Genomic DNA, 23,075 nt, shown 5'->3' on the forward strand with positions numbered 1-23,075 from the left:
CTCAAAAAGCTACCCTATTTCCCATAATGGTTCTCATTTCAGTCTCCCTAATCATTTTGGCTCATCTTCCTGTATTAATTAAACATTTACTGAGCACCGACTGTGCGTATGAGGATGGCCGTATAGTTCGCTCTGACTCTGTGATCACCCCCATGAACTCTATTATCCTGGGTGCCCAAAGCCATGGTGACTGAGGTATGAGGTCTACAATCCACGTGTTAATAGATTGCTAGAGCCATAAGGATCCTGGAGTTTATTTGCAGAGTTTGAAAGTCCACCAGCACTCTGGGAGGCTGAGGCAGGAGGATCGCTTAAGCCCAGGAGTTGGAGACTGGCTTGGGCAACATGATGAAACCCATCTCTACAAAAAATACAAAAATTAGTCGGGTGTGACGGTATATACCTACAGTTCCAGCTATTCAGGAGGCTGAGGGGGGAAGATCACTAAAGCCCAGAAGGGAGGTCGAGGCTGCAGTGGGCTGTGATCACACCACCATACTCCAGCCAGTGTGACAGAGTGAGACTCTGTCTCCAAAAAACAAACAAAAACCCCACAAATTCCTACAGAGGGCAGGCAGTCACCATGAAGGTGTGAAAAGTAGCTGGGTGTAAGACAATAGGGAATGGTGCTGGAGACCTCATACTCTGCTTAAAAGTAGGGACTACTACTCCTTTCCAGCACATGGCTGCCATGTGGAAATTCAGGCCCAGCACGCATAGATTTTCCTACTTTTTTAAGAACCCAGAAATTAAACATTTTTTGCAAACTCTCCCAACTTTTAAATGCTGGCAACTAATGCAACTAAAAATAAAAACTGAATGGGGAACAGGGGGCTCATTGCCCATAGGCTGATCTGACTCTCCATCTATAACACTTCTTATGTTACAGATGGGGAAACTGAGGCTCAGAGCAGTGAGGTGGTTTGTCCAAGATTTTACAGGGCAGCTCAGTAAAATTGGCCCATTTTTCTTAGGACCAGAAGCCCATGGCGCCTCTTTTCCAGGGTCACTAACCCCTCCCCAGGAACTCCAGGGCCAAGGAATCTCCCCGTAGATGGGGGCCAAAGTGGGAGGTGGAGGCAGAGCTTTTTCTAAGTTCAGGACTCAACATGGGCACCCACATTCCTGATGCATTTTTCAAAGGCTGGAAAATGATTCCAAGTGTGTGGATACAAGAGTCCTCGTTTTCACTCCAGGTCTCCGCCTTTGTGTCTCTCGGTCTCTCTCTGTCTCTGTACCATCTATCTGTGTCTCTCAGTCCATTTCCTGGTCTCTCTTCTTTCTGTCTCTCTCACCGTTTCTGCCCATCTGTGTCTGTCTCTCTTCCTCTCCTTTCCCTCTCCTCTCTCTTCCTGCTTCTCTCTCCCGCTTCTGTCTCTCTGCTCTGTCCGTTCCTCTCTGTCTCTCTGCATCTCTCCCTCCATCTCTGCTGCTCTCCCTTACTCCCCTCCCACACCCCCAGCCCCCGCCCAGGTCTCTCCTCTCCTGCCCTCTGAGTCCCTCCGGCCACCATGGAAAGGTTACTGTAAACGGGAAAGAAGCTGAGGGCAAAAGTAATCAACCCCCTGGCTGACCTCCGATCCCGCTCCCCACGCCCAGGCTGGCTCCAGCAGCGCCCCCTCCCCCGCCACAACCCCGGCCCCCCTCCCTCCCCACCCCCAGGTCCCCTTGCTGACAAAAGGCCTATCTTCTCTCTGCCTAAATGATTTAAATTCTAATCAAACATCATTTATAGTACATCTCGGAGCCGTCTCCTGGGAGCTGCTCCCACATGAGACGTTGCCATGGCAACCGGGGGGTCTTGTTTCAGAAATGTCAGATTGTATTATTGTCTTCACACTTCTCTGATAACCTGGTGTCTCTCTCTCTCTCTCTCTCTCTCTCTCCAGCTCCCTCACTCACACCACCATCCCCAGGATTTTATTTCTCCTCTTTCCCCCTGTCGCTGCCTCTCTAACCTCCATTCAACCCCCTAGACTCTTCCCAGGACCCCCCAGCCTTCCTCCAGCCCCAGGACAAAACGGCCTGATCGATTTCATCCTCTAGCCTCTCGCCAGGCCCAACGCTCCCGCCCGTGCCTCTGGCCCTGGGGCCTCCTCCCTTTGGGAAAGGTGTCTCCCCACCACCACCCCTCATCTTCGGCAGACACGCTTCCCCCTCTAGGGGTTTGCTGGAGTGCTCTTCTGTCATTTTATTTTGCTAGATATGAAAATGAGACATAGATTTTTTCCAGCGATGCGTGTGTGAAGTTCTAATCTGGCTTTTCGGATTTTTTTTCTTTTTGGGGAGGGGGTAGTGGTGGGAGAAATCAGGCACCAGGCTCCTAACAGGATCCGAATGGAGAAGCAGAGCGTGGGGCAAAAGATGTGATGGGATGCATGCCCTTGTGCATGTGTCACGTGTGTGTGTGTGCATGTCCGTGTGTGTGCACATGTGTGTGCATGTCCGTGTGTGTGCATGTGCCTGAGTATATGCATGCAAGAGCATGCATGTGTGCATAGTGCTCATGTGAATGTGCGCTCATGCCCATGTATGCATGTGCGTCCATGCATGTGTACGCATGTATGTGTGTGTGCAGGCCAGTGCCCATGCATGCATTCATATGCATGCATGAGCATGCCCATGCCCTATGTGCATTGTGTACATGCATGTGTGTGTGTTCGTGTGTCCATGTGGGCATGTGTGTGTACATGCATGTATGTTTGTGTGTGCATGTGCCCATGGCCATGTGTGTGCATGCATGTGTGTGACATAGCAGATGTCTTACCCAGCCTGGCTGTTGGCACCTAACAGACAGCTCTCAGGAGCTGGGCACTTGCCCTGGTTGTCACACAGTCCTTCCTGTGCATAAATGGGCACATTTCAATGATATTTTCACATTTAGGTTAAATTCTTCACCCTGTCTGCTGTGGAGATGCATTAGCCCTGCAATAGCCCAGAGAGATTTTTCTAAACCCAATAATCCCCTCATTCCACAGATGGGTAAGCTGAGGCCCCAGGAGAGGCAGTGGCATGTTCCAGGTCCAAGGTCACAGGAGGGCCAGAGGTGGCACTGGAGCTGAAGCCTCCCTCTGCCAGGCCACTCAGGAGACTGGCTGGGTCTCAGGGCTGGAACTGATGGAGCCCCACTGCCCCTCAGAGATGGCACCTTGGAGGCACAGGCTGGCAGCATTTGTGCAGCCCCTGCAGGCTCTTATGGGGCTGGCAATGATGCTCACTGCATGCCACGCACTGCTAAGCCATTACAAGAAGTATGTTATTGAATCCTCAGAACAACTAGGAGGAGGGTCTATCATTATCCCCATTTTGCAGCTGGAGACACTGAGGCTCTGAGTGGTGATGTGAGGCAGCCTAAGTTTGCAGAACCAGTAAATGGCAGAGGTGGGATTGTCTGTGGTTCTATAGTGCACCTTTTCCTGCAGTGAGGGCCAGAGAAAGCCCTGCCCCCTTGAGCACTCGGAAGATGGGGAAGTGCATTCGGCTTTGTCCCTGACACCCTGAGAGTCATATCAGCGAGTTCAGAGACCAACAGCAGTGGTCAGGAGCAGCAGGGTGGGGTGGAGGACCTGGGATGGAGCAACCACAAAACATGATACAAAATGCCCCCCAAAATCTTATTCCCCTATTTCACAGATGAGGAAACTGAGGCTCAGGGAGGGTCAGGAACTTGTAGAGGGCAAGGATGGTCCCCACCTGGGTCTGAGCAGCTCTGGTGATTTCTACTGTGTGACGAGGAGGAGACAGCCTGGGTCTGCCCCTCCCTGGTTGAGTGACCCTAGGATCACTCCCTACCTGCCCGGAACCTCAGTTTTCCCATCTGTAAAATGGTGATCAAAAGGGTGCGACCTATATAGGATGGAAGTGAGGATGACGTGAGTTAACACTGGCCAGCACTGGCCAGCACTGGCCAGCACTGGTGCCTGGTGCAGGGAAGCCCTGGATAAAGCTCTGCGTGTGATGCATGTTTTGCAGTCATGAGAGCCTCTGCTTGGATCTGGGCCTCTTCTGTGGCTATTTTCTTTCTGCCCGTCCCCGCAGCTGAGTGAGGTCAAATCTTTAGCAGATGCCAGATTTCCCCCTTTCCCTCTTTTTACTTTTTGCCTATCTCCCCAGGGAATGGAGCCTGGAAGAGCAGTGAGCGGGTTCTTATGGGCCTTCCACCAGCCTAACCCCTATGCCTGGTACCCCTGCAGCCCCACCCCAGCACCCAGTAAGAGAGAGAGGCTGCCAGGGCCCAGGGCATGCCGCCTGTGCAGCCACACACAGGAAATTCTTATTACTTTTTTAACATTTTCATTTCTCATTGGATTTTAAGAAGTGTGGACCTGGTCTTGACCTAGACACAGCCAGACATGGAAAAACATGACCCGCTGTTTCTCACTGTCTCTCTGCTTTCTCAGTCTCTATGTCTCCCTGGGAGTGTCTCTAGATCTCTCTGTGTCTCTCACTGTCTCTGTGTCTCTGGTGTCTTCTTGTCTCTGTCTCTGTCTCGCTGGGTCTCTCACTGTCTCTCACGGTCTCTCAGTCTCTGTTTCTTTGTGTCTCTCACTTTCTGTGTCTTTCCTTGTGTCTCTCATTGTCTCTGTGTCTCTCTCTGGATGTCTCCCTATCTCTGTCTCTCTGAGTCTCTGACTGTCTCTATGTCTCCCTGGGAGTGTCTCTATATCTCTCCGTGTCTCTCTCTGGATGTCTCTCTGTGTCTGTCTCACTGGGTCTCTGGATCTCTCAGTCTCTGTGTCTCTCACTGTCTCTGTGTCTCTGTCTGGGTGTCTCTCAGTCTCTGTGTCTCTCACTGTCTCTGTGTCTCTGTCTGGGTGTCTCCCTGTCTCTGTGTCTCTCACTGTCTCTCACTGTCTCTGTGTCTCTGTGTCTCTCACTGTCTCTGTGTCTCTGTGTCTCTCACTGTCTCTGTGTCTCTCACTGTCTCTGTGTCTCTGTCTGGGTGTCTCCCTGTCTCTGTGTCTCCCACTGTCTCTCTAGGTCTCTCACTGTCTTCGGGTGCCTCTCTGGGTCTCTCACTATCTCTCTGTATCTACCTCTGGGCCTCTCTCAGGGTCTCACTGTCTCTCTGTATCTCTCACTGTCTCTGTATCTCTCTCTCTCTGGATCTCACTGTCTCCCTGTCTCTCTCTGGGTCTCTCACTGTCTCTGGGTCTCTCGCTCTCTGGATCTCACTGTCTCCCTGTCTCTCTCTGGGTCTCTCACTGTCTCTGGGTCTCTCGCTCTCTGGATCTCACTGTCTCCCTGTCTCTCTCTGGGTCTCTCACTGTCTCTGGGTCTCTCGCTCTCTGGATCTCACTGTCTCCCTGTCTCTCTCTGGGTCTCTCACTGTCTCTGGGTCTCTCGCTCTCTGGATCTCCCTCTGGGTCTCACTGTCTCTCTGTCTCTGACTCCGGGCGTATGACGGAGCCCCAGGGACAGCACGTGAAGTGAGAGAGACAGGGAGAGAGACAAGGCGTCCCCGAGTCGCTGAGTCCCAGCCGGAGAGCGAGGAGGCGCCCTCGGGGTCCCCGCCCCCGCCCCCACCCGGCCCCCGCGCCGCCCCCCGCATGTTTGTCCAGGGCAGGCCGCATTGATCCGCCACGGCCGCAACACCGTCTGATAAATCCCGGCCGCGGTAATGAACCTCCCCGCACACCGCTCACAAAGCACACACTAGCCCTGGCCCCAGCGGTTAATATTTAACTGAATAAGGGCCATAAATATGGAAAATGGGACTTTTAATTAAATAAGCAGCTTTTAAAAGGGCCCTTGGGCGGGAGAGGCTTTTGTTTAAATATGATTGATTTGACATGTCCTTTAGCTCTCACACTCTCCCGAGCTCCCTTCCGACGTTAACTCTTGGCCCCCAGCCCCGGTAGCAAGTTGGCGAGGCCAGACCCTGTTCTGCTGGAGGGAGGGGGCTCCCTGCTGGAGGAAGCGGGGTACGGTGGGAAGGAGGTGCCCTGGGGACTGGGATTGAAAATCCGGCTGCCCGGGCCCTCGCATCTGGCTTCACCCCCACTACAAGCTGCCTCCATTTCGCAGAATGTGTATTTCACCCTAAAAGAAGGGGTTAGTGGGGTAACATGCCTCCAGATCCGGGGGCATAGGTTCCCTTTTAAAAGCCACGCCACCAGCTGCCGGTCCTTTGGCGGTTCAGCTGGTGGTCCCTCTGTGCCTCAGTTTCCCCATCTGTAATATGAGGATAACAATAGCACCTACTCCACAGGGCCGTGTTCAGATTAAGCACATCCCAGACCATGGGAGGGCCCGCAGTGCTTGCCAGGATTCCAGCTGAAGGCTCTGTGACTGCTGCGAGGCGCGAGGCCACAGAAGCAGCTTGATGGGCACATTCCCATATTTAGCGCCGACCTCTCATTTGCATTTTTCACTGAGCCCCGCAAAGGAAGTAGCCGGTTCTACTCATACTCACCCAGAGGCTCACAATCTTGGCAGCTTATGACTCATCTGAGGAGCCTGGAATGCTCCAATTTCAGGCCGGGAAGAATTCAGCAGTCAAGGAGGTCTGTCTTCTGCCTCCAAGCTAATGGCCTTTACCTTTCAAAACTTTTCAAAAAAAAAAAAAAAAAAATATTCTATTATAAATTAATATTCATGAAGCACCTTCCATATACCAGATTCTGCACATGCCTGACCTCAGAACCCTGTCGTCTGCCCTGCTTCCTGGGTGAGGAGGGATCTGATGCCCAGAGAAGCCAAATAGCCAGTCCAGAGTTGCCCAGCTAAGGAGCAGCTGGGCTGCTTTGCCTCCAGTGCCTTAAGCCCTCTGTGGACCTAACCTGGTGCAGGCCCATGCCCTGGGACTCATGTCTGATCTGGTCCTGGCTTCTCTGAGCTGACATAGAAGTCACCTCCCTGGATAATTCTGACATTCTCCATTACCTAAGGAGGGGGATGATGGTGGTCACACAGCCTCGTAATTTATCAAGACTCTGCCCCTTATGCTTAACCACCATTTCTTCCTCTCCCCAAGTCAGATAACTTAGTTTTTGCTTATTCCCACTCACAGACTGCCTCTTCCAGGAAGTCTTCCCAGATGCACACTGCTTGTTATGGTGGATCCCTTTTCTAACTCTTCCAGTATTGGTGAGTATAGTGAGCATAGTGAGTATTTGACGGCATTCTATTGTATTGTCATTTCCTGCAACCATTCATTCACACAGTCAATTACCATTTATTAATGACCTATTATTTTATTTCTCCAACTTTAAGATGAACTTTTTTTTTTTCTTTTTAACATTTTGATACTGGGATCTAGTACATATATAACACCCATTTTTATTTGCTTTGGCACTTTGGAAGGCTGAGGCAGGCAAATCACTTGAGGTCAGGAGTTTGAGACTAGCCTGTCCAACATGGCAAAACCCTGTCTCTACTAATAATACAAAAATTAGCCGGGCATGTGATACATGCCTATAGTCCCAGCTACCCAAGAGTTCAAGGCACAAGAAATGCATGAACTTGGGAGGCGGAAGTTGCAGTGAGCAGAGATCACACCACTGCACTCTAGCCTGGGTGACCGAGCGAGACTCCATCTTAAAAAAGAAAAAGAAAGAGAAATACTCTAGTTAAATGGATGCTGCCTCTTATAATGGATGGCATTTTCAGACTGTGGAAATAAAGCCTTGTGCCCAGCCCTGTGCCGGGTGTTGGAAGAATTGGGGGAAATCAGACAGACTTTTACTTTGCTTTCTGCTCCCTGAAAACTTACTGTCTACTGCAGAGTATATTAAGAAAGCACCCTTCAGCTGGGCATGGTGGCTCACGCCGGTAATCCCAGCACTTTGAGAGGCTGACGTGGGCGGATCACCTGAGGTCAGGAGTTCAAGACCAGCCTGGCCAACATGGTGAAACCCCACATTTACTAAAAATACAAAAAATTAGCTGGCTGTGGTGGCAGGCGCCTGTAATCTCAACTACTTGGGAGGCTGAGGCAGGAGAATCGCTTGAATTTGGGAGGTGGAGGTTGCAGTGAGCCGAGATCACACCATTGCACTCCAGCCTGGGCAATAAGAGCGAAACTCTGTCTCAAAAAAAAGAAAGCACCCTTCTTTCTAATTCCCAAAACTCTCAATTCTCACTCATTCACTCTTTTACACTTTTACTTAACCCCCTGAATTCTCATGGCCAAAAACGTGTTCCTCTCTTCCCAGGAATGGGGTGATTTTAGTGAAGGCAAGAGGTTATAGACATTAAGTGTTTATGTTCTGCCACGCCCTGTCCTAAGATTGATCACATATTATCTCATTTAATCCTCACCACAACCTAACAAGGTGAGTGCTACTGAAATCACTACCAGTTTGCAGATGATGAAAGGAGGCTCAGAGACATTAAGTAACTGGCCCAAGGCCACACAGCCAGTGAGTGACAGAGCCAGAGTCAAATTCAGGCAGGTCTGGCTCCAGAGGCCTCACCCCTAACCTCAGTTCTTTTGACCCTTCTTTCATCCTCCCCCACTGCACCTGCGAGCTCCAGGCCCATCACAGAAAGGAGGTTCAGAAGCTCATCTTCTATCCACAGTGCAAGGGGGAGAGAGCCCCAAGAAGAAAATGGAAGCAGACGGTCTCCCAGAGGGGCTGTAATCAAAGGTGTCACGTAGAGAAAGCTGGAAGAGCCAGAGAACTCCATCAGGAGGTTGGCCTGGTGCTCTGTGACTAGTGACTAGTCTGTAGGAGACCTCGCCTTTGGCGGGATGTCGAGTGCCAAGTCCCCAGGGCCAGCTGCAAAGACAGTTTATGGTTCATGCACCCCTCTATGGGGCGGCCAGCGGGCTGAGGATGGTCAGCAAAACTCCCTATCTCTGTGCCAGCACATCTGTTGCCATGGTAACTCCTCTCAGGCATCACCCGGTTCTAGGTCTGTTTCCCGGGCTCAGTGTTGGGGTAGGTAGGGCTGAGGCTGGTTTTGGGGTCAGGGCACAGGGTTGGTGCTGGTGTTGGGGAAGAGGCACAAGGGTCATTTCTCATGCAGACCACCCACCCACGGCGGTGGCAGGGGGTTGGGGAGCACTGAGCAAGGCATCTGTATTCCTTCCTTGTAAGCCCAGAGCAACAGGGGACAAAACCCTGTGTTGAGTACATTTGAGAAGAGACCTCCTCCCTGAGAATCTCCTCCCTACACCCCTCAGGCTAATGGTTGGGGCCCTGTACATTCCACTTTCCCGGTGACTCTTCTGCCAGCTCCGTTTCTGGCCAGCAATCACATGCACTCACTGTCATCTTCTCGTGGACTGTTGTCCTCCTAACAGACATCCCTTTCTGGCAATCTGTCCCCATGGATCCATCCTCTACAGGTGAGCTTGATTTATCTGTTTATACAGAAACAAAGTCTCACTCTGTCGCCCAGGCTGGAGTGCAGTGGTGCCATCATAGCTCGCTGTAACCTTGAATTCCTGGACTCAGTGATCCTCCCATCTCAGCCTCCTGAGTAGCTAGGACTACAGGTTTGTGCCACCACACTTGGCTAATTATTTTATTTTTGTAGAAATTGGGGTCTTGCTCATTGCCCAGGCTGGTCTCGAACTCCTGGCCTCAAGCCATCCTCCTACCTCTCACTTTTGAGTAGCTGGAACTATAGGTGTGCACCGCCACGCCCAGCTAATTAATTTTTTGGGTTTTTTTTTGAGAGACAGGATTTTGCTGCATTGCCCTGGTTAATCTTGAACTCCTGGCCTCAAGCAAACCTCCCCACAAGGCCTCCCAAAGTGCTGGGATTAAAGGCATGAGTCACTGCACCCGGCTGCAGCTGTGTTTTCCTGAGCCAAAGGCCTCCACTTGCCCTGTCCCTCCCTACTCCTTCCCCCAAGCACTGGCCCATCCAGGCCTCCCTCCACTCACTCCAGGCCACATCCATGCTATGGGCAACGTGACGCCCATCAGGCCCAGGAAACACCAGAAATCAGTGAAGCAGGGAGCAAAGGTCGGGGTGAGGCCAACTCTTTTTGGTGTCAAAGGAGATTACGAGTCCGGCTCTCAAAGTTGAGGGCTGGGGCCAAAATCAGCCTGTGATCCCAAGTGGGATGAGTTCAGAGGTCGCCAGCTGGTTCCTTTGTGTGTCAATATTAACATGAGAGTCACCTAATTGGGGTGGGTCAGCCAGTGGCCAGAGCCAGGACACACATCAGAAGAGAAAGGGCCTGATCATGCCCCAGGCAGTGTTGGCTGCTTGGCATAAGCCAGCTCATTCATTATATTAATATTACTACTAATAATACTAATATAGGAGTAGTAGAAGAATAGCAGTAGCCACATACATTGAGTCTCTATTAAATTCAAGGTTGGTGGCTGGCACTTAATTCATTAAATGGCCTCATCGTTCCAACCTCTCTAAGAATTAGATTCTGTTGCTACCCCATCCTACAGTCAAGGAAACTGAGGCACCAAATGGTAAACCAGTGAGCCGTGTTCACACAACGCGAAGGGAGGAGCAGACTTGGACCCAGCCAGTCTGTCTCCTTGCAACACAGGGATGACATCTCCATTTTATTGATGAGGAAAGCAAGTCTTTGAGATGGATCAAGGCTGTCTAAAGCCACACAGCTAGTCAGTGACAGGGGTGAGTTACAAACCCAGGTAGGCCTTCTCCAGAGCCCACAATATCCTTATTTCATTTTATTCTTTTCCTGTCTCAAGAAAAGAATAAAAGGCTGGAGTGCCTTTCATATCTCAAATGCTCAGTAGCCTCATGAATAAAATGGGGATATCAACATCCCCCTCAGTGCAGATGCAACATGAAAATATGTGTTAAACCTTTGCACATGCTGTTCCTACTGCACAGAATGCTTTTCCTTGTTAAAATTAGCATCTTCTTCGTTAACCTAGCATCTAACCTGCATTCTAGGCTGGAGTACAGTGGTATCATCATGGCTCACTGCAGCCTTGAACTCCTGGGCTCAAGTGATCCTTCTACCTTAGCCTCCTGAGTAGCTGTGAGGACAGGTGTGTGCTAATTAACCAGTCCTTGCTAATTTTTAAACTTTTAAAAATAGAGACAGGGGTCTCACTATGCTGCCCAGGCTGGTCTCAGACTCCTGGCCTCAAACAATCCTCCTGTCTAGGCCTCCTGAGTCTCTGGGATTACAAGTATGACCCACCACACCCAGCCTTCATCTCATTCCTTTTAAGCTCATCCCTTCTATGGGTTCTTTGAAGGCCACTTGTCCTTCTGTGTGCCACTGTTCCTGCCTTCTTGGACCTAAGGGAACAGTGACTATCCATTGGCTGATGGATGAAGACCTGCCATCTGCATAGCTCAGGCTAGTCATATAGAGACCAACGCTCATCTCCATTGGTTTTGGGTCGGATGAACCCACGTGGACACTTGCTGGAATCATAGCATCCTGGTAATTTCAGATGCCCACTTCTATGTAGGCTGAGTCCAAAGAAACACTACTTACCTAAAACTTTTTTTTTCAATTTTTAATTTTTATCTTTGGAGACAAGGTCACCCAGGCTGGAGTGCAGTGACAGGATCCTAGCTCACCGCAGCCTCTAACTCCTGGGCTTTAGCCATCTTCCTACTTCAGCTTCTCAAATAGCTAGGACTACAAGGATGCACCACCATATCCGGCTAATTGTTAAATTTTTTTTGTAGAGATGGGGGTCTCGCTATGTTGCCCAGGTTGGTCTCACCCTCCTGGGCTCAAGCAATCCTCCCATGGCCTCCTAAATCACTGGGACTATAGGCCTGAGCACCCAACCCCCTAAAACTTCTGATTACAGTCTAGTACAATAGCAGTTAATGCATTGACCAATTCTTAAAGGCCTGCTCTGTGCAGGGTACTGGAGACATAGTGGTGAGCAGAAACTGACACTTCCCCGTCCCCCTGGAACTTACATTCTAGTGGGGGAGGTGGACATTAATCACACAGTTGTGCCTAGAACAACGCATTGATTCAGTAATGAAAGCTCCAGAGGATGTGACAATTTCACAGAGCAACCGGCCTTGGCCAAAGAGGTTAGGGAGATAGCTCTGACAAAATAACTCGTGAGCTGAGACTCTGAAGTTGAATAGATGCTAAGTCAGCAAAGAAGAGAAGGAAGAGCATTCTGTGCAGAAGGAACAGCATGTGAAAATGTTTAACAAACGTTTCCTGTTTCATCTGCACTGTGAGGGGAGATATTAATATCCCCACTTTATAGATGAGGTTACCGAGGCTTTGAGAGATGAAAGGCCTTGCCTAAGGGCTTCAGGTCCGGAGGGAGCAGCAGGAATTTGATCCAAATCCACCTGCCTCGGCCTCAGCAGTCTGATGCCACATTTGACACTCTTCCACACTGGTGCTTAGAAATAGCATCACATGGCCGGGTGTGGTGGCTTAAACCTGTAATCCCAGCACTTTGAGAGGCCGAGGCAGGTGGATCACTTGAACTCAGGAGTTCGAGACCAGCCTGGCCAACATGGTGAAACCCCATCTCTGCCAAAAATACAAAAATTAGCTGGGCGTGGTAGCACACGCCTGTAATCCCAGCTACTCGGGAGGCTGAGGCATGAGAATCACTTGAACCCGGGAGGCAGAGGTTTCAGTGAGCCCAGATTGTGCCACTGCACTCCAGCCTGGGCGACAAAGCTAGATCACGCCACAAAAAAAAAAAAAAAATGGCATCACATAATGTTGGGAGGAAAGCTGCTTTTGGGAAAAAAAATAATGCAAACGGGCCAGACAGTTGTGTCAGAGAGAGCTTTTTAAGTTGCTGTAGTAGAAACCCAACTCACACCGACTTAAGCAAAAAAACGAAATGTATTGTTCCATGTAACAAGAATCCAGGAATGGAAGACTTTAGGCTTAGCTGGACCCAGAGGCTCAAACAAGATCATCAGGGCTTTGTGTGTGTGTCTCTCTTCCCCGATCCTGCTTCCTGGGTGTTGGCTTCCTTCTCACGTCCCACGAGATGGCCCCCGGAAGTCTCTAGCTTACCCCTTCCTCACCGTTAGCAGTTGCAGAATTTCGAGAGATTCCTCTTTTCCAGCCACTCCAGGGAAATGTCCCTGGCTTGGCTCCGATTGGACCAACTTGGTCATGTGCCCATCCCAAGGCCAATGAGTGTAGTTAGAGAGCTGTAATGTTCTAATTGGCCAAACCTTGGTCACATGCCTATCCTGGAACCAATCAATGAGGCCAGGGGCTGGACTCCTTTGGCGGGTACTGGGTCATGTGATCACCCTTGTATCTGAAGATGATTCAGCCTCATCCAAGCTCCACAGACTGAGAATGTAGGAATATAGGAACAAGGAATAGGTAATGCTGGAAAGAAAGAAAGAAAAAAAAAAAAAAGACTGGACCTGCAAACAACTCAAAATAGAAAAGTCAGCTAGGCATGGTGGCTCACGCCTGCAATCCCAGCACTTTGGAAGGCCGAGGCAGGTGGATCACTTGAGGTGTGGAGTTCGAGACTAGCCTCGCCAACATGGTGAAACCCCCGTCTCTACAAAAAATACAAAAATTAGCTGGGCGTGGTAGCACATGCCTGTAATCCCAGCTACTCGGGAGGCTGAGGCATGAGAAACGCTTGCACCCGGGAGGCAGAGGTTGCAGTGAGCCAAGATCACGCCACTGCACTCCAGCCTGGGTGACAGGGTAAGACTCTGTCTCAAAAAAAAAAAAAAAAAAGAAAAAGAAAGCTTGGGTTTTACTGAACACAGGGATACTCATGAAGATAATTTAACTTGCCCTGCCCTCATGCGGGCTCTGTCCAGCGAGCATCCCAGATAGTCATAGCATCATTTAATTTCCCAAACTTTTATGGTTGAATCTCCCATTTTTATCTCGTACCCCGGGTTTATCCCAGTTTCTGCTAGAAATTAAGATGCTCCCTACTTCTGAAATTGCCAATTCTCCCTCTGGATGGTTTCTCTGCCTCATCTGGAAAATGGAGATCATTCTAATACCAACCTTACAGACTTCAGGGGTCATGTAAATAAATAAATTTAGCCCAATACATAGGCACATAGCATTATGTCAGTGTTAGTGTTATGAGCTTTATCACGCCCATTTTGCAGACACATAACCTGAGGCTCAGAAAAAAAAATACAGCTTGCTTTAGACCATGTAATGGGTGGTGGAATCAGACACAGCCAGATGTGGGTCTTCAAAGCCTGAGCTTTGTCATCTCACCTCTGGAAGGGTAAATCTATCTTGTTTATTGTGATTTTTCCTTTAGCTGCTTGGGCCAATTCATAGAATGGATGCATTTATGCACGCCTCATTTTAATCACAGTTCTGATTAGAAGATCCCTTAGATATGGATTCATCCACACATGGGTAAGCCGAGGGAATGTATCCATCACTAGAAATTAATCATGTGTTCTACTGTGCTCTACATGAGAATCAGAATCATCAGGTCTAGCAGGTAACTGGGATGGGAGCACAAGGCAGGGATGCGAAGGAGACGTCCCGTGTAAGGCACTTTCAGAAAATTGCTCTAAGTGCTTCTAAAGGCCATTACAATGGCTACTCTTTTTTGAGTACCTACTGTGTGCAAAGTACATTAACACAATCTCATCAAATCTTCCAACAGCCATATGAGGGGGCTATTATCATGCACATTTTGGAGATGAGGAAACAGAGGTTCAGAGAAGTGAGGTGACTTGTGCAAAGTGGCAGTTTCGTGGTGGAGCCAAGACTGGAGCTCAGGTCTATCTCCAGCTGACTCAGGAATCCATGTCATGACCATGACCTTCCATCTTCTCTTAAGGTGTCCTATAGTTTACATAGCTGCTTCTTGATTGATTGATGCTTAAACGGGTTCTGGTTTTTCAGCAGGGCTGGGCATTTGCATGACTCCAAGAATGGACCCTTCCTTAAAGTTTGGGCCTTCGGCACCTCTCTTGCCTCACCTGGTCCCAGTCCGGTTTGTTTGTTTGTTTGTTTGTTTGTTTGATAACAGGCAATGTGTTGACTCAACAAGCATTTACTGAACACCTGCGATCTTAAATTAGGCCCTTTCTAGGAAGAGCCTTAAAGCCTTAGGATTCACATAAAGTCTTTTATGGAGGCTGTGTTTGCAGGAAAAACCTGTGAGAGGTTAGGGAAGCAGGGCAGAGCAGGAGAAGAATTTGGGCAGACATGATTGTAACTAGAGTCCAACTTCAGTCAGATCCCATAGGGAACTATGGGGTGTTACTGGTCCCACAGAGCTGCCGCCAACCCTGAGGCCAAGGGCTGGCCTTTTGTACCCTGTATCAAACAGCATTGGCTGTGGGCCGCCTTAGGGGCTGCACGTGGCAAAACTTCTTACTCAATTGCAGCTCCCATTAGCAGAGCTCTGGTTCCTCCTCTGGACATGGAAGATACTGACAGCCTAGAGGAACAGTGGGGGACAGGTCCGTGAGTAAAGACATCTGAGTGGGATACCAGCAGCATCTACTATACCTACTATGTCTTGGACACTGTTTGCCCTTGTGGTATTACTTACATCATCCAGAAGGGCTATCATTTGCCTAACATTTTAGACACATGGCCAAACCGAATTCTCCCTACAACCCTATAAGGCAGATATAGCCCATTTGACAGATGAGAAAGATGAGACTCAAGGAGATGTTGGTACCAGAGCTGAGAAAAACACAAAGCCCGTCTTCTGTCCCCGTGTCCAGTCCGCAGGTCTAGGCAGCTCCCTGCTGTGCTGTCCTCTGCCTTTGAGAAGGTCAGCAGGGAGGCGGAGACCCAGCCAGCAGCAGGCAAGAGCTGTAGCCGAGGACAGCTTTAATGGCCCTGGCATTGGCTGACATTTGGGTTTTACTCTCTGTGGGAAGTGCACTAATTACTCCTGTTCACTCAGAAGTCCAACTTAACTACTGCTTGGGTTTTATGGAGTGCTTTGGGGTTGCCATTTCTTGAGACCACAATAGTAACAGGGAGACTTGCCTCTTCCCGAGTCTCCAGTGGATGCTCACATGTGGACGATTTACAAGCCAGATGCTGGGGGAGCCTCTTTGATCTGTTCTCTCTGCGCCAGGCATATCACTCACAGCTCTGCCACCCTCCCAGCCATCCTAGGAGGTAGGTCCAACAAATCCACCCCATTTGGCAGATGATAAAACTGAGGTCCAGAGAGGGTGAATTGTTTCCCTAGCTCCCTGAGCTAGGAAGTCTGACGTCAGAGCCTGGATGGTCTCGACCGCTTGCCATCATGGTCTCTGCCTTTCTGACAGCCCTCACCTCCCACAGGAAGAACTCTTCTGAATGCCCTTGCTAGGTCTGCAAGGAAGATACTGAGAGCCCCACTTGGTAGGTGGGAAACTGACTCAAGAAGCCATAGAGCAAAGAGGTTAAAAGCACAGGCCACCATGAAGTTAGATTATCTGGTTGATAGCCTAGCCTCCCTACACACCAGCTGTAATGTTGTGCAGCTCTCTGGACCTCTGGTTTTCATCTATTGGGAGAATGAACTATAAGGACAACAAACGGAGAATGGAAAGCTCTTGGCACATGCTGGCGATTGCTAGAGTAATGAGCCAGGGTGAGTTTGGGGCATATTTTATGTCCCCACCTCTCCCGCTCTATTCTCTACCTGACCCCCACCTTAGTTCCTGGGTCTTTGTCCCAAATAGCAACTGCTCTTAAGAAACTCTCTCACTTCAACAAGTGTCCTGAGTTCCTGTAACTGGGAACTGCCATGATTTCTGCCTTTGGGGAGAAATATCAGGCAGGGAACAGATACAGGAGTTGCTTCCAGGGAAAAGGGGGAGGGGTTTCTCAGTCTCAGGTTAGAGACATGTTAGTTTCTCATCACATGTTAGACAAGAAGGAATTGCCTTATCCAACGGTCCCCTCCCCATGCCCCCATTTTATAGGCAGGGAAACTGAAATAGCATCAACAAATATTCACTGATGAATGAATGAATGAATGAATGAATGAATGAATGAATGAATCACACGTGAAAACAGAAGGCAACACCTGCCAAGCCCTAGGCCAAAGGGTGAGATCTGGCAGTGAGCAGAGCTGCCTGGTAAGGTGACTCAGCCTATGTTCTGCAGACCTCTGTGGATGCTGGTCGCTGGTCACTGGTCACTGGTCATGAGGTGGCAGGTGCCTCCAGAGTGACCCTATGTCTAGGGCACAGTCTTTGCTCCCAAGGAATCCATGAATGGCTAGTAAAGACAAAAGATGACCATTCCACGTGATAAATGAAATACAGTTGACTCTCCATATATCCATGGTTTCACCTCTGTGGATTCACCCAACCTTGGATAAAGAATATTTAAAACAAAATAACAAATGCCAATATACAATTTTAAAATTGCAAAAAATACAGTATAACAAGTATTTACAGAGTATTTACATTGTATCAGGTATTGTATGTAATCTAGAGACAATTTAAAGTATATGGAGGATGTGTGTAAGTTACATGAAAATACTATTCCATATGCCTTATATCAAGGACTTGAGTGTTTGTGGATTTTGGTATCTGTGTGTTGGGGGGGGAGGAGTGGGTGTCCTTGAATGAATCCCCCATGGATACTGAGGGACAATTACAACAGTAGGAGGAAGCACCCATTACATACAGGGCACCACTCTAGGTATTAGTTGCATCTTCTCAGTGACTCTCGAAGACGGTGTTACCATTCCCATTGTATAGATGAGGAAATGGAGACTCAGAGAGGTTAGGTAATATGCCTGAAGTCACACAGGACACAGCTGATAGGGAATCCAAACCCAATCTCTTCAGGTCCAGAACTGCGTGCCTGGGACTGGGGATTGCCCACCTCTTCCCTCTGCCCTTGAGGGGAAGTGAGTCTCTGAAGAGGCAGGAATGTGAGCCAGCTGAGGTTTCCCCTCTGGAATGTGGTACCCGGATGGGCAGCAGTCAAAGCAAAGCCCATCCAAGCCAGAAGCTTCTTAGCAAACTCCCTCCTCCTCCACATCTCCTCCTGGGATGGGATTCAAACTGAGCTTAGCCCCTTTGTGTTATGTCTGGAAAGCAGATATCCTGCCCCCAGAGGGGCTCCGGCTTCCATCCCACCCCCTACCTTTCCCCAGATTCCAGTGGCTTTCAGTGCCCCATCAGGCCTTCTAGACAACTGACATTTTACACCGCCCTACGCTTTCCCCTGTGGTCAGAGCCGGGCAGCGGTAACAGGATTAACCCCATGGAGGCAGATCACTTAATTAAACTTTGGAAGGAAGAAGGCTGTCTCCTCATCACAGCTCTGGGGGAAGGGGAGGGGGCTTCTAATGGGCCAAGTTGAGGGGTTGTGTCCCCTGCAGTTAATGCTGGTTCAACCAGTGGCCGAAAACATCCACCCATCATCTTCCACCTATACATACATCCAACAGTCACTGAAAGCCTCACCTGTGTCCCGGCATATGTTATCACTAGGGACAGATCAGTGGTGGACCCAACTGGCTTCCCTCTATCCACTCTTCCTACCTTTTGCCACCCCGTAGTTCATTCCTCACACAGCAGCCAGAGAGATCTGTATGAACCGTAGTGGGATGGTGTCTCTGCCCTGCTTAAAACCTTCCACGCCTTCTGTGGCTCCAGCTCTCCCACATCTCCATGTTCTCCCCTTGACATGTGACTTAGACTCTACTTTTTCATGGGAGGAGCTTCAATTTCCCCACCCCTTGAACTTGGGCTGGACTTGGTTTGACCAATAGAATTTTGCAGAAGTGACACTGTGACAATTCCAAGACCTTGTGGCTTCCATGCTGTCTCACCAGTAGCCCTGCTTCCACTTTGAGAAAAAGGCTGGGCTGGAGGATAAGTGATCACATGGGGGAGAGCTAAGTCCTCCCAGCAGGGCCATTCTAGACCCACTGCCAGCAAGCTGACCCTCAAACAAGTGGGAAAGGCCAGCCTAGATCATCAGAGCCACCTAAGTGACCCCAGCTGACCACAGAGGCATGAAAGGGCCCAGACAAAACCAGAAGGACTATGACACCTAGACTCATGTACTCACACTTAATGCTTATTGTTTTAAGCCACTGAATGTTGGGGTAATTCGTTTTGCAGCATTATTGTAGCGCTCACTGACTGAGACAGTCTCCCTTTGCTTTTTGTATTAAAGTCAACCTCCCACTTGATCTCAGCTCTTCCCACTCCTCCCTTCTCTCACTCTCACCCCCTCACTCACTTTGCCCAGTCACAGTTTTTTTGCATTCATTTTCTTATGAGAATCTCCCTTTTTCCTGCTTCCTGGTCTCCCTGACCATCCAATCTAGCACATGATAGGTCTTCAATAAATATTTGTTGAGTGAATGAATGAATGAATCAGTTGATCAATGAACAGACATCATTACTCATTGTTCTCATGGGGTTTACCACCCAGTGGAGGAGATGATGTTACCAGATCACAGACTCAACCTGGCACGAAGGAGAGTGTTTAAGGAGGGAACAGTCAGGCTATCGAGGAAGGCTTCTCCAGGGAAAGGACATCAGAGCTGGGATCTAAAGGATGAGTAAACATCAATTAGGTAAAATGGGCAGGGAAAGGCATTTCAGGCAAAGAGAACAGCAGGTGCCAAGGCCCTAAGACAGGAGGGAGTGTAACAAACTCAAAGAAATGAAGAGAAGTGGCCAGGCATTGTGGCTCATGCCCATATTCCCAGCACTTTGGGAGGCTGAGGTGGGTGCATCACGAGACCAGCCTGGTCAATATGGTGAAATCCCATCTCTACTAAAAATACAAAAATTAGCTGGGAGTGATGGTGGGTGCCTGTAGTCACAGCTACTAGGGAGGCTGAGGCAGGAGAATCACTGGAACCTGGGAGCTGGAGGTTGCAGTGAGCTGAGATCATGGCACTGCACTCCAGCCTGGGTGACAGAGTAAGATTCCTTCTCAAAAAACAAAAAAAGAAAGAAAAAGAAAAAAATGAAGAGAAGCTGAAGTAGGGGATTTTGATTTTTTTTAAAGCAAAAGGAGACTTTAAAGCCCCGTAGAATGGTCACCCCTTCCTTCCCCTGCATATGTGCCCCCACCTCGGGAAGTCTGGGGCTGTTTCATTAGTATTTTCCCACTCTTCCTCTTATGACAAATAGGAGACCTGAATTACTAGAAAGCAGAAGATCCTAGGGTTTAACTAACTACCCTTGAAGCTTCTCCCAGGATTTGCTAGACCCAGTTTCTTCCATGTGGGCCCAAATCTTCCAGACAAGACCATCAGAAGCCCAAGTTGGAGCCAGTAACCTCAGAAGCTCCCATTTATGGGGTTCATAGCAACTGCCTGGTGTTGTGCTAAGGATTTTACAAACACTTTTATCTCGGACTTCAGGACTTTCCCAGTCATAAAATAAACTAGCACTAAAGCAGCTATTCTCTTTCTTCTTATGGGGCCTGAATGGCAATTAGCTTTTATCACAAAAGCAACTCTGTTTGATTTAATGGCTACCTGAGGCGGGAAAGATTGTCTTGATTGATTAGTAATGTCTGCCTTGGTACAGGAAGGGAGCTTGCATAACGTATGCTCCGCATTTGCCATTTTGCTTTAGGTAGTGCTCTAGTAGTTCCTCAAAAAATTCAGCTTGGTATGTGAGCCAACTCTTGAAGGTCAACTCTGCACTGACCAGCCAGGGAAAGAGGCATTCCCAACAGGGAAAACTTCAAGGAACAAGTTTTTGGAGGGCCACAGGGCAGGACAGTGGGGCAGCAGGGAGTGACAGGAGGCATGCACTTGGAAGGGCAAGTCCAGGACAGGTCAGGGAGGAAGGACATCCAGGGCTGGCTTAAGGAAATGGTTGGGAAACTGATTCAGCTTTCAGAATTGCCTGTGTTTTCCTGCAGTCCTGATGTTCATACACACAACTGGGGTGATTTCAGCCTGACAGAGTGCTGATTTGGGTGAGTTTCTCATGCTATGGTTTTGTTCCATTAGACCAGGGGTCAACAAACTGTAACCCATGGGCCAAATCTGGCCTGTGGCTTGTTTTTGTAAATGTGTGTTATTGGAACACAGTCACACCATTTGTTTACATACTGTTTACAGCTGCTTTACTCGACTCTGCTACAATGGCACAGTTGAGTCATTGCAGCAAAGACCATCTGGCCTGCAAAACAGAAAATACTATCTAGCCTTTTATTGAAAGAGTTTGGAGAACCTCCAGTCATCACTATACTAGGCAGGTCACACACAGTATTGCTAATCCTTCCAGCAACCCTGTGAGATACTGCAACCTGCTCTTTGCAGATGGGGAAACTGAGGCCCGAGGAAGTAAAGTGACTTGCCAAGGGTCACACCATGGGTGATAGATCTAGGACTCTAACCAGATTTGTTTGATGATAAATTCTGCTTCTTTCTTTTTTCAAACTCTCACTTTAAAAGCTCTTGAGAGCTTTTTATACACATGAGAAATGGCAACTCCAAGGCATTACCCACTGTCAAATTGGGGCAGTGAGAATATGGGTGGCTGTTGGTAGTTCCTTTGTCATTTTCTGTTATTTCTCTTATTACTACTATTGAGTGATTACAAGATGCCAGACACTTTATCTATCATTCTCAATTTGTCCTCACAATAGCCCTATGAGATAGGGTGCATTATTATCCCCAGATTATAAATGGGGAAACTGAGGCACAGAAAGGGGTTGCAATTTTCACAGGTCCTCTTAGGGACGGCACTGGGATTTGAACCCTGGCTTGTTCTGGTCCCTACCTGCAGGCTTCATCTGTCTTTGGAGAATATCGATCCTGTTCCTCCCATACCTTTGTTTTCATGGTCCAGATTCTCTGAAATGTTCCCATCTGTTATTTCCTATGCATGTGTGTTGTGCAGGAAGGTGTGTAGGTGGTGAGTGCAGGAGGGTTTTATTATCCTTATTTTCTTAATGGGGAAACTGAGGCCCAGAGTGGGGAAGTGGGTCTGAGTAGCTGGGACAGGAGGGCAGGGCTCCATGCGTGGCTCGGTTCTTCCTCCCTCCCTTCGATCAGAGCTAAGCGCCATCCTCTCCCCTCCCTCCCGTGGTCCCCCTCCTCCAGACTTATCCCCCCCAGGGAGAGCCGAGGAGGACAGTGATGGATTTGGGCCAGCCTTCATTTTCATTCTCAATCCCTGCATCTCGCGCTCGCTCTCCCTCCCTCTCCACTTCTCCTCCTGCAGACGGATGACAAGTGAGAACGTCTGTGACCCAGAGAAATTATCTTCCCTTCTCTTTCACCGCATAATTTTCTGCCCTCTCGTCTGGACAAGCCTGGGTGATTTTTAGCTACAAAAAAGAGGGAAAATTATCATTCAGGAAAAAAAAAAAAAATAGAAGGAGGCTCCTAGCCATCCGACAGACAGGCTGTCTTCTGGGTGAAAATGAGAATCTCCTGTCTTGTGAACTCGGTGGGGGACTTTGCAGGGGGTGTTCACACCGCAGGATGACTGTGAGCACCCCAGTGGGCCAGGCCCATGCCCCAGCAGATTCTAGAGGCTTGAGGCCCATGCAGATTTTTCTGGGAGTACCCCAGTGTCTACCACATGTGAGTGCACACCTGGAGGACTTCATGGGGGAGGCAGCACGGTCATGAGGCCCCTGTGATTCAATTGCATCACCTCACTCTCCACCCCTGTGCCTAGGACCTGGCAACTTTTCCCCAGCTTGTGGCTTTCTGGAAGTTTCTTTCTCCCGCCCTGCCAATCACATACACCTACATGCCCAGACACTACGCTACATGCTCAGGGCCTGCTCCACAGGTTGACATACTAAGTCTTATTATTTCTAAAAAAAAAAATCTCTATTTTATTTTTCTGATTTAAAATTTCAAACATTACAAGAAAAGGTTTAGCAAGTAAAGGTCCCTCTTTTTTCTCAACCCTTTCAGTATAACCACCGCTAATGGGTATCTGCTTTGCCAGACTTTCCCATGCAAACATCATGATTATAAAAAGGTACACACACACATGCATATGCACATGCATGCGTGCGCGCGCGCGCGCACACACACACACACACATACACATGACTCACTGAGTTCCTCACCCAGCACTGGCATTCTCTGTGTGGCCTTATGCAGATTGCTCAACCTCTCCGAATCTGCTTCCTTGTCTGTAAAACAGACACAGTTATAGATTGTAGGTTGTAGGGAAAACCAAATAAATTCACACATGTAATGTGCTTAGAACAGCGCTGAGTACATAGAAAGGGTAGAGGAAGA

General features: G+C 49.0%; 1 long non-coding RNA gene across 1 annotated transcript in view; it reads right to left on the reverse strand.

Annotated features, from left to right (window-relative positions):
- Positions 1–12,988, reverse strand: part of LOC114670956 (uncharacterized) — a 29,213-nt gene extending 16,225 nt beyond the window's left edge. Inside the window, exons 1-2 of the long non-coding RNA XR_013400713.1 lie at positions 12,920–12,988; positions 6,416–6,549 (exon numbers count right to left, since the gene is read on the reverse strand). This is a non-coding gene — a long non-coding RNA (uncharacterized LOC114670956). The remainder of the gene's footprint in view (positions 1–6,415; positions 6,550–12,919) is intronic.
- Between the last annotated feature and the right edge of the window lie 10,087 nt (positions 12,989–23,075).

This window comes from Macaca mulatta, chromosome 11 (assembly GCF_049350105.2).
Source record: "Macaca mulatta isolate MMU2019108-1 chromosome 11, T2T-MMU8v2.0, whole genome shotgun sequence".
Lineage (NCBI taxonomy): Eukaryota > Metazoa > Chordata > Mammalia > Primates > Cercopithecidae > Macaca > Macaca mulatta.